This window comes from Microtus ochrogaster, chromosome 19 (assembly GCF_000317375.1).
Source record: "Microtus ochrogaster isolate Prairie Vole_2 chromosome 19, MicOch1.0, whole genome shotgun sequence".
NCBI classification, from domain to species: domain Eukaryota; kingdom Metazoa; phylum Chordata; class Mammalia; order Rodentia; family Cricetidae; genus Microtus; species Microtus ochrogaster.
Window position 1 is genome coordinate 30,341,609 of NC_022021.1, and position 10,187 is coordinate 30,351,795.

Sequence of the window (10,187 nt, forward strand, 5' to 3'; positions counted from 1 at the left end):
GATGGATCGATGGATGGATGGATGGATGGATGGATGGATGGATGGATGGATGATGGATGGTGGGTGGGTAGGTGGATCAATGGATGGATGGATGGATGGATGGATGGATGGGTGGGTGGGTAAGATGGATGAATGAATGGATGGATAGCTGTACATTACAATCACTAAAATGGGTCAGTTTACCTGTTTTCTAACCTGCCCGCACACACACAATTGAATCTTTCTTCACATCTTTCCATCTCTATTCAATGAATGTATCTTGGAAGTTCTTTGGAATGGAAGTATTTTTTGCTCTACTCCTATAACTAGCCCCATATTTAGCTGTTACCTCTCTGGTTGGATTGGTACCTTTTCTGCTAAGAGAACTCTAAAGGGAGCTGAACAAAATGGAACTGGGAGAAGAGGAAAAAAAGCAAGAGAAACAGGCAGTTATCTTGACAGATAAATAGCCCAGATGTTTGAGTGCAGAAGTCAGCCTAAAAGAACACCCTGTTCAGGGGTGACAGGAGGTGACTCGGTGAAGTAGAGACGGAGTGTGCTCCTAAGGGGAGCACAGGGAGGAGGGTTGACTTTGGGACTGGTCCTGAGCATCATGAGATGGGAGAGATGTGCAAATTTTCTGCATTCTTGGCCTTGCCTGTGTTCTTCCCATCAGTGGCCTGCAGACTTCCAGTGCCTATTGCTTTGCATCACAAGCCCTAGCAGAAGCTGAGGAGCAGGACAAAAATTTTCACACAGCATCTCAGACCAAGAGCACAACTGAACTTGCTGGATTTCTCTGAATAAGATGACCTGGCTCTTCTCAGGGGCCTGAAGAAGACATTTGCTATAAAATTGCCTTTCATCTCCTTGTCAGAGCTGAATGGCAAATAACGGCTGGTTTCCCCAGGGTGTTTTAAATGTATTCAGACACAGTAAAGGAGTTCGGAAAAGTGGAAGTGAGTCTTAAAAAACGACAGAGCAGCCAGTGGGTGAGAGAGCTGTTGAAATCCTTCACTATAGCCCAAGAAACAGGCACAGCTCAGCTACAAAGATGATAGGTGGAGGTTGGTCAACAGGCACTGCTAAACTTAATGCCAGGGATATGGGACTCATGTCTCTAAAGTAGCCTCTGTTTACCGGGCTTTCATTGGTGAGATTTGGGTTGTTATTATTGCTGTTGCTGTGTTGTTGAGGATGATGTTGTTGAGTTAATCCTGTTGTTGAAATATGTCTCCTCAATCACAAAAGTGGTCACTTCTTATTTTGTTACATTGTAAGATTACCTGCTTTAGAGTAATCCTTCCTCCCAAAGGGAATTGTTGTCACTGTGTTGGCATGAATGTGATTTATGGCTAGCGTCTGCGCACCTGTGCAGAAGCACATGTCAGAATTAGGATCAGGTATGTCTATTTCATGTGCCCAGTTATTGCTGTATTTCACCTTAGAAAATTATTGAAATTTTAATCACCATCATGTCAAGGGTAAAATAATATCCACTCTTGTCTATGATCTAATTAAGCAGTCCTTTAGATTCTGGTGTTTTAATTGTTTTCTAATAATTTGTTTTTATAAATCACACTGGGGAGGAGGAATCTATTTATTCAAGAGATGTTTTGCGTATTTAGATTTGGGATACACTTCTGTATAAATTCAAGATAGATTTCTGAAGTGTACTTTCTGATTCATTGTATATGTAATGTTCTTGAGACTTTTAACATATTATGAGAAAAGACAAACCGATTTTCAATCAAAAGACAAGGTACTAGTTTAAATGCATTTATACACTCAGTGATAACATTTTGAAATCCCCCAGGATTGGCAAAAAAGGGATAAAATAAAATATTTTATATGAAAATATTTTGAAAACTAAAAGCTCCATTAAAACAAGCAATGCTTTTACTATCTATTTTTGAACCACCCAAGTAGAAGATATGCCATCTTGGGCCAAATATCGCAACCTTAATAGCTTTTTAAAAGCACAAAATCTTTGCCATCTTCCCTTTCTACATTCAGCAAGCACTCAATACAGTTCATTTCTTCAGAACCATTTAATGAGTACCCATATAGAGAGCTTTGTTTTAAATATGAGACACACACACACACACACACACACACACACACACACACTGAATCACTAAGCTTCTAGTCTTGCCTGAAGGGCTGTGGGGATATGAAACTGCAGAAAGATAAGTTGAAAATCATTATCAGTACTACTATGTATACCAGTTCTATAAGACCAAGAGTGTCTGCCTGAACGAGAACGGAACCAGAGAAGGAAGAGGTATCTGGCCTCTCCATTGGGCAACAGTGCACCCAGCTTTGCTGCCTCTAAAATACTATGGAGATGTCACATTTTCTAGTAACGGGATTTCTGGAGAGAAAAAAGAGACATGTTTGTGGGCAAAGACTTATTTTAACAGGCTACATATAGAATTAGTAGGATCTCAGTGGTATGCCCTGGCTACCAATCAGTGTGGCCTTTTGGAGAATTAGCTGTAAAAGCAGAGGCTACCTACACAACTGTCTGGAGCCGTAGCGGGAGGCAGGAACTTAGGGAGGTCTGAGGGATAATAAAGGGAACAAATATAGCAACTGTTGAAGGAAGAAGACAGATGCTTAATAAGAAATTTGGTCAAGTGTCTGACATGTAGTGACTAGGAAACCCCTCATCCTGTTAAACTACAATACCCTTGTTCTTATTAATTCTTGGAGGGACAAAGGACTGAGTGTAGTCTCCAGACAGGTGGAGGGTGAGAACAAAGACCACCTATGAGAAGCTGGGACATTTCAACACTCCTCCTCCATTCCTTTCTAAGTTAAACACTACCATGTTCTCAGAACGTTGGTGCTAAAGCTAGAAGTCTTTCATCTGAACTGTACAGGGTACATAGTGACCATGGCCTGCTTCTCTTCACATACTAATTTGTTGGGCCCCTAAGGCACCATGTGCCTAGCACATGAACCTACAATTTCAGATTTTTAAAAATGTGGATTCTAATGTCATCTTTTGGACCATAAAAGGCATTCGGAAGTTTGTTCCACACACTCGGGTATGAATAAGCCTTGCCACTTAAACACACCTAGGAAAAGCACCCCGAGATGTTATATCTTGACTTTAAATAAATTGGCCATTGATAGAGATAAGAATATCATCAAAGCAGCCCTTTTTTCCCAAATCACGTTGATTTCATAATATTAAAATCAATTCCTGTTTCTAAAACTGAGCTGACAAGCGTGGCACGACAGCACTAGGTGCCTGCCAGGTTACAGATGGAAATCATTGTGAATAAATGCCCAAGAGAAGTGTTTGTAGAAAGAAGGAAAACTGGACTAACCTTTTAGAATTGACGTCCCAAACCATTAACCGTTTCATAGTTTCAGAACGTGGGGGCCCTAAGGGGCAGCATGGGTTAAATGCTCTGCAAACAAGCACTCATTTTACTCTGTCAAAGCAAAGAGCAAGAATGATTTGCTGAGATTTGCCCAGTCATTGTTATCAGAGGAAAGTGTGTGGATGTTTGCATAGGCCTGTTCTCCTTCATTGGCCTGGGGAGGCTTACTAGTAAATTGGAAGCTGCAGTTTCAATTTCCTTGATAAACATCAGTATCATGGAGGATTTAAGAAATATAGAGATGCAGAGAAGTATCCTTCTATAACTGAGAGTCACACTTCAATGTTAAGTATTAAGCATGATCAACTTTTCTAATTGATGCTTTCTCTTTAAAATGTTTTCATTTCTTCCTGGATGTTTTCATATAATATATTTTGATCATATTTATTTCCCTCTTCTAGTTCCTCTCAGATATCCCCCAACCTTCCTACCTCCCTAGCCATCTCTCTCTCTCTCTCTGCTTCTCCTCCCCTCTCTCTCAAAAGAAAAATAAGGAGTCCAGTTTGTCTTGGCTGACTTCTCTTGGGCATGGGGCCTGTTTTCTTGCTTTTACCTTGTACCACTATTTAAAGCTCAGATAAGCAGCTCAACTATCTGGAATGTGTATGAGATCCAGAGAGCAAACCAAATAGACATTTGGGAAAAAATAGATGTAACAAAACCTGTTCATTTGCAAGGCTGGTGGAAAATTCCTCTATCCTCCCTTGCAACTCCTTGCCATTGTTTAAGTTGCTTCAACTTTCTAAACTTGAATTTTCGTAGTAGGTTTCTGACTTCATGAAACAAAAGCAACCACAGATAGAAGGCTTACTAGAAGAGGGTTGTGTAGCAAAAACACAGCTATTAGCTATTAAATTAAAATTTTAAGGGAAAAAAAACAATGAAAGATGGGGAGGTGGAGAGAAGAAGAAAAGAGAGCTAACAAGAATATGTGTAGGCACTGAGGATCCTCAAGTCCTAGGTGTTTGGTTTAAGCAAAACTTCTTTGGTCTGTACTTCTTTTCTATGTAGTATTCTGTAACTACAGCATCTTGTCTCACTGTAACTGTTAAGTTTGCAAATGACCTCACTGTCCTAATTAAGAAGTGAGTGATTTTTTACATGTGTATCTGATTGATTAAAATGATATTTTTATTGGTGGCATGTTTTAGAAAATTAGACATATGTACTCCCCCTGGGCATGTTTTCATTGAAAAAACAATGGACAAAATATAAAAGGACTTGGATAAGGACCATAATTTTGTTTCATTTGAAGACTAAGCAATTGAATTTTTGCCTGTTTGTGATAGCCCTCACATTTCCTCAATTTCCAATAACTAACATTTTTGTTTTGGCTATTAGCCAACTTCCCTGTAGCCAAATCTTGTACACTTTAATCTGTCTGTCCTTGAGTTCAAGCTAATATACATGAAATGGTATTGGAGAAGTCCGCAGTAATTTGAAGAGCATCTTCACAGGGAGAAAGAATTCCCTGGCGCAAGAGTACATGTTATTTTCCTCCCTGTGGATCTGAGAATGGGAGAAAAGTGTAAAAATATTATGGTTTATGTGGCTTTTTGTAAGTGAGTCAGGCTGAGTTTGTAACTCAGTGGTGGGCTGCTCGCCTCAAATTCCTGAGGTTCTAGCTTCAATCCCAAACATTACTAAGGTGGGGAAAAACACATTAAAAGCAATTAAGCATTTCTGCAAGTGTTATGGCACCTCGAAAATGTGTGCAAAGAGACAGGTTGGACAGTACAGGAGCTGAACAAAATGACTTTGATGGTAGTGTTCAAGATGGCTCTGTGTCAGCAAACAGGGAATCAGAGGTTTCCATCTGCTCATAACTCTTCTGTTTGATTAAATGCAGTAGTTGATGTCCAAAGTTGGCCGTGATAGCTGGCTCTAGATTATCCATAAATCAGCCAGGCTGAGCAAAAATCAGGCATTTTCAATGCTCAGCCTGTAGCTCCAAAGCTTGAGAACTAGGTCACTACTTCTCATCCCTGTGAAGTTTCGTGGGTTCAGAGAGGAAATCAAGAGCCTCCCTTCTACTGAATGAGCTCTTAGGACCACCACAAAATCCACCGCTTCATTTCCTGTGGGTGAGGAGAGAGAAAGGACCCTACAGACAGAGATGGTGGAGTGGTGGGGGAAGAATATATGAAAGTTTTAAAAGTCAAGACTGGACTGAAAGTGTAGCTTTTCTCCCCAGTTTCAGAGCCCACGGGTCAATCATCTAACTACAGGATGACTAATAAAGACAACATAAGCTGTGGAGGGAAAGGAAAGGAGGCTCCAGCTGAAATGGGTGCTGGACCCTTTTCCTTATTCTGTGACGTACTCTTAGCATCCTGACTGAAGTGGTAAAGAAAAGCAGGAAGTAGAAAGAAGAGAGATTTTTGACACATTCTCCATAATTTCTCATTGGACTTAACTAGCTTTCTCAAATGTGGATACAGCCCATCCTCAAGGCTCTGAAGATTTTCCCATCAGATGCTTGATACTTCATGACAGTTACTACTTTATTAGCTAGCTTCCCACACACGGCAAGGCTGGTAGAGCTACTATGACCATTGTACCTTACAGCTGAGGCCAATGAGGCTCAAGGGGATTCATGGGTTACTCAAGGTCACACAGTGGTCTTAAGAGCGGAGAACTTGACCTCACTCTGTTCATGTGTAGGTGTGAAACTGGACCAGATCCTTTCAAGTCCTGGGTTTCCTTTCAGATCCCAAACACCATGATTCAAAACTTCAAAAATCTTAAGCAGGCAGCCAAAGAAGCAGTAAACCAGTAATTAATCTTTTTATTTTTGTTTGAAATTTCCCCTTTGCTTCCAAGCATGTTTCTAGAAACTAAGAGCCATACATAAATAGATAAGCTTGTTACTGGCAATAATTTATTTTTTAATGAAATCTAAGCTTGTTTTGTGTTTAATTAAATCTGTCTCTCTCAAGAAGACTCTCCTTTACATAATCTGGTAAAGCATATGTCTTCCTCCTACTACGTGGTCCTTGGTAGTTAGGTTTTCTATAGTAACAAACAACAGTGACATTTTTGTGACTTGAAGCAACATTCATTGTTTAAGCACTTGGCAAGAGGCAGAATGCTGGCCACGGTGCTTCTGGGATTGGCTTCTGAGTGCTGTAAGGATGTAGCCACTATCTGATACAATCCTATAGCTCTGCGACTTAGACAAAGAAAATCTAAGCCATGTTCCGCAGCTGTTTCTGGATGGACAGATGCAGCCGAAGTAGCCACAATGGTTCACATCTCATTAGCCACGGCCTTTCAAATGGATGAGTCGATAATTGTGGGATTGAGTAGTGTCCCTTTGCAACATAATGCCCGAGTTTGTCTTATAATGATAAATGTTTCACAGTGACTGGGAATAAGAAAATTTTTAGGGACTGTAATCCAATCAGCTCATCGCCAGCTGACCTCCATCAAAGCCTTAAATGTGATATTTCCCACAAAGAGACAACAAGACAGCCCCTCTATACCCTTCACATTGTCTTCCTTTCCCTTTTTTTAACTTTAACTAAAGCTTTCAAATTTCAGCTTGAATGACAGTCATGGAATTGCATGTTTGAAATGCCCTTTCCTAGGCCCCACATCCAGAGACATATTACATCAAAAAGATGGTGTATCTAGAATAGTCTCTAGAGGCAATGCCGCTAGGATATCTACTACTATAGAAGAAATGCCATAGGCCTCCCACAGCACCCAGCATTAGAGCCAGATCTGGATAGTGGATTTGAGCACTGAGACCATTATCAAAAAGAGTGATGACAGCTGGGTGGTTGTGGCACATGCCTTTAATCCCAGCACTCGGAAGGCAAAGACAGACGGATCACAGTGAATTCAAGGCCAGCCTGGTCTACAAAGTGAGTTTCAGAACAGCCAGGGCTTTTACACAGAGAAACCCTGTCCAGGAAAAAACAAAAGCCAAAAATATAAACAAACAAAAGAGAGGGATGACAGCCTTGGAAAATTTAGGAACAATGATCCAAGGCCATCTTACCTGTTCCCAGCTCTCATGACAGGTACTATTTTGTGCTTCTGGGATGGGGCTCCTTAAAAGTAGGATTATTGGTCTTTCATCAACAGCTTAAGTGGAAAGTATGAAGTGCAACTGCTAAGATCCTCTTTTCTCACTAACTGTGTGATCTCAGACAATTAATGGAACATCTCTGGGCTTCAGCATCCTCATCTCTGAGATGAGAATACTAATAGTACCTATACTTCAGGATTGTCACAGAGCTAAGCAAATGAACCAAGCGGTGCATGGTGTACAGTGTGTCCAACACAAGGCTCTCATATTTTATCACCACAGCTGTGAGATAAGGTCGTTGATGTGTATACCTCTTACCCTTTTGAACATCTGTGTCCTCATCTTTGGCATGAGAATGATAGGATGGGCATAATAATAAAAATAACAATAATTGCTTCTCTGATTCTGTAAAAGACTATTGTAAGAATAAAATATGATGGGTATGAGGTCTTTATATATGGCAATTACAAAGCTGAACATTTTACTTTTGACGTTGAGTCAGAATCTAAAGACTAAATTCAGTGTTTCTGTGTTGCTGCTTGCCCATGTAATGGTGATCAATCAGTAACCTCCTTCAACCTCAGTTTCCTCTTCTGTCAGTGGGATCTAATAGTGGAGGCTTATATGTATTTAGCAGCATCTTGTGTTAAGGACCCATCAAGGGTCCTTAACTCTTGCTACATCTTCCAGTATCCAGGGAGATACAGTCTAGGTGCTAAAGGCCTTAAATCTTAGCTATTGAGGAAGCATTTTAAAGCTCAAAGATTACAAGTTGAAGGCTTGCTTGGATACAGAATGAACTCAAGGCCAATAAGTCAGCTTAGCAAGACTATCTGTGCGCCTTCCAAAACAGAAGTGGAGGAGTGGAGAGGAGCAGCAACTCAGTGATGGAGTACTTTCTTAGCATATATGAGGCACTAGGTTTAAAACGTGCTTCCAGGAGGAGGAGGAGCAGTGAGAGGAAAAAGGAGGAGAACAAAAGGGGAGGGTAAGAGAGGGTGGGAAGAGTGGAAGAAAAAAAGAAGAGGAAAATCAGCTATAGGTAGGTTTAGGTTCAAACTCCTGCAGATACCAATGAGCAAATATTCACATCTCTTGCATAAAATATCATAATGTGTAGACATAACCTATGCACATCCTCCCATATACTTTAAACCATCCCTCGACTACTTAGACTACCTAATATAGTATAAATGGTATATTCAGTTATTCTGTGCTATTTAAGGAATGACAAGATGTCATGTTTAGTAATGATGCAAATGCTTTCCAAATGTGTTCAGTCTAGTTCTGGTGAAGCTGCAGATGCAGAAGCTGTGACTAGGGAGAGCCCAGGAATCTTCAGAATCCCCAGGGACACGGCGTAGGAACGGGAACCCCCACACACTAGTAGTGAAACTCTACTGCTAGTGGCTTGAAATCCACTGGAGCCTGTGGAGTGGCTTAGTGAGCTAGCTGCAAAACATCATATCCAATCCATGGCATTTCTGCAGACATTTATTGACAGATGATTCCATGAGAGACTGGCTCCTCTGAAAATCAGGTCAACCTGGATTTTTCAACATCTGTCCAGATTGTGGCCTGGCCAGGAAGAATTAACACTCACCCAGTTCCTCTCCTTTCCTTTAAGAAAAAAAAAAAAAAAGCTGAGTAAAAACAAGTCTTTGTCACAGAAAAGATACTGCTGGGACTTTGGGGAGCGAGCAAGCAGAGTTGGAGTCACTGGTCTTGGAAGCGAAGCCTCCAGCTAGAGGTCAGCATCTGGTGTTACAGTGACTCCGGTGCAGAGGTGCAGACAGCCCTGAACTGTAATTTGCCCCCGCTAGTTTTGAAGACAGATCTTCCCATGAAACTACCCTTACGCAGTACCAACCTGAACCAGCTTGCATTTGGGCCATGCCCTCCTGCTAATTTGACTGTTTCTTATAGGATGCAGCTGTCTGCTTGCATAGCACATGCATGCATGCAGCACCTTGGCTTCTCAGCCACCTCTTGGGTTTTTGAAGCAGGAAGAAAGCAGGGCATAGTAGTCAGAAGTGGGTGTTTGAAAACGTCTCCCTAACTGTTTCTAATAGCCTTAGCTCCGCCGTGGTGATCTAGCTAAATCACCAAACACATGTGCAAATGGGAGTTGACTTGGGTAGGCCCTGCACAGGGAGACAGATCTGGGAAATCTAATTGCTGATAAATTGCCACAATATGATGTGTGTATCTTTGCACTGGATTCATTTTAATAAACCAAATGCTGAGTACTTATTCCTAGCTGGGGCTATTGCTCCGAAATCCAGCATACATAACAACAATGTTAATCTTCATCGTGGTATGAAACAGCTAATCCCTTCTGTTCTTCTCCCCATCCTGAGAAGATTATGTCTCTTGTTTTCCAAATTAAATACTAGCATTCTGTTTTGGAAAGAAAAGTCAAACTGAGAATCAATGGGCATACATGGGATTCTTTCCCAGTTATTTCGGCCTCTGGTCATTTAGTACCTAGGGCAGGTGAGGTGATCCAATGAGCAGAGGAGTCCAAACGAAAGGCCTAATGTCGCTTAATACCTGAATAGATGGGTGTATTTGTATTAGTTTGTGAAACATGAAGGTTTTCTTTTATGGGGGTAGGCAAGAAAGATATTAGAAAGGTAAATTAGGTTGATGGGCAGAAAGGATGATGGGTAGCAGACCAACTACTTAGAGTGAAGAACCAATGTGAGTGAGCATTATGATGTCCGCAAGGCTTCCTTATTTATAATAATGGCCCTGACTGAGAACTCAAGAACAAT

General features: G+C 41.0%; 1 protein-coding gene across 6 annotated transcripts in view; it reads left to right on the forward strand.

The window, feature by feature from the left end:
* The window catches only part of Prlr (prolactin receptor), a 175,270-nt gene that overhangs the window by 123,496 nt on the left and 41,587 nt on the right, over positions 1–10,187 (forward strand). The gene's annotated exons all lie outside the window — the stretch shown is intronic.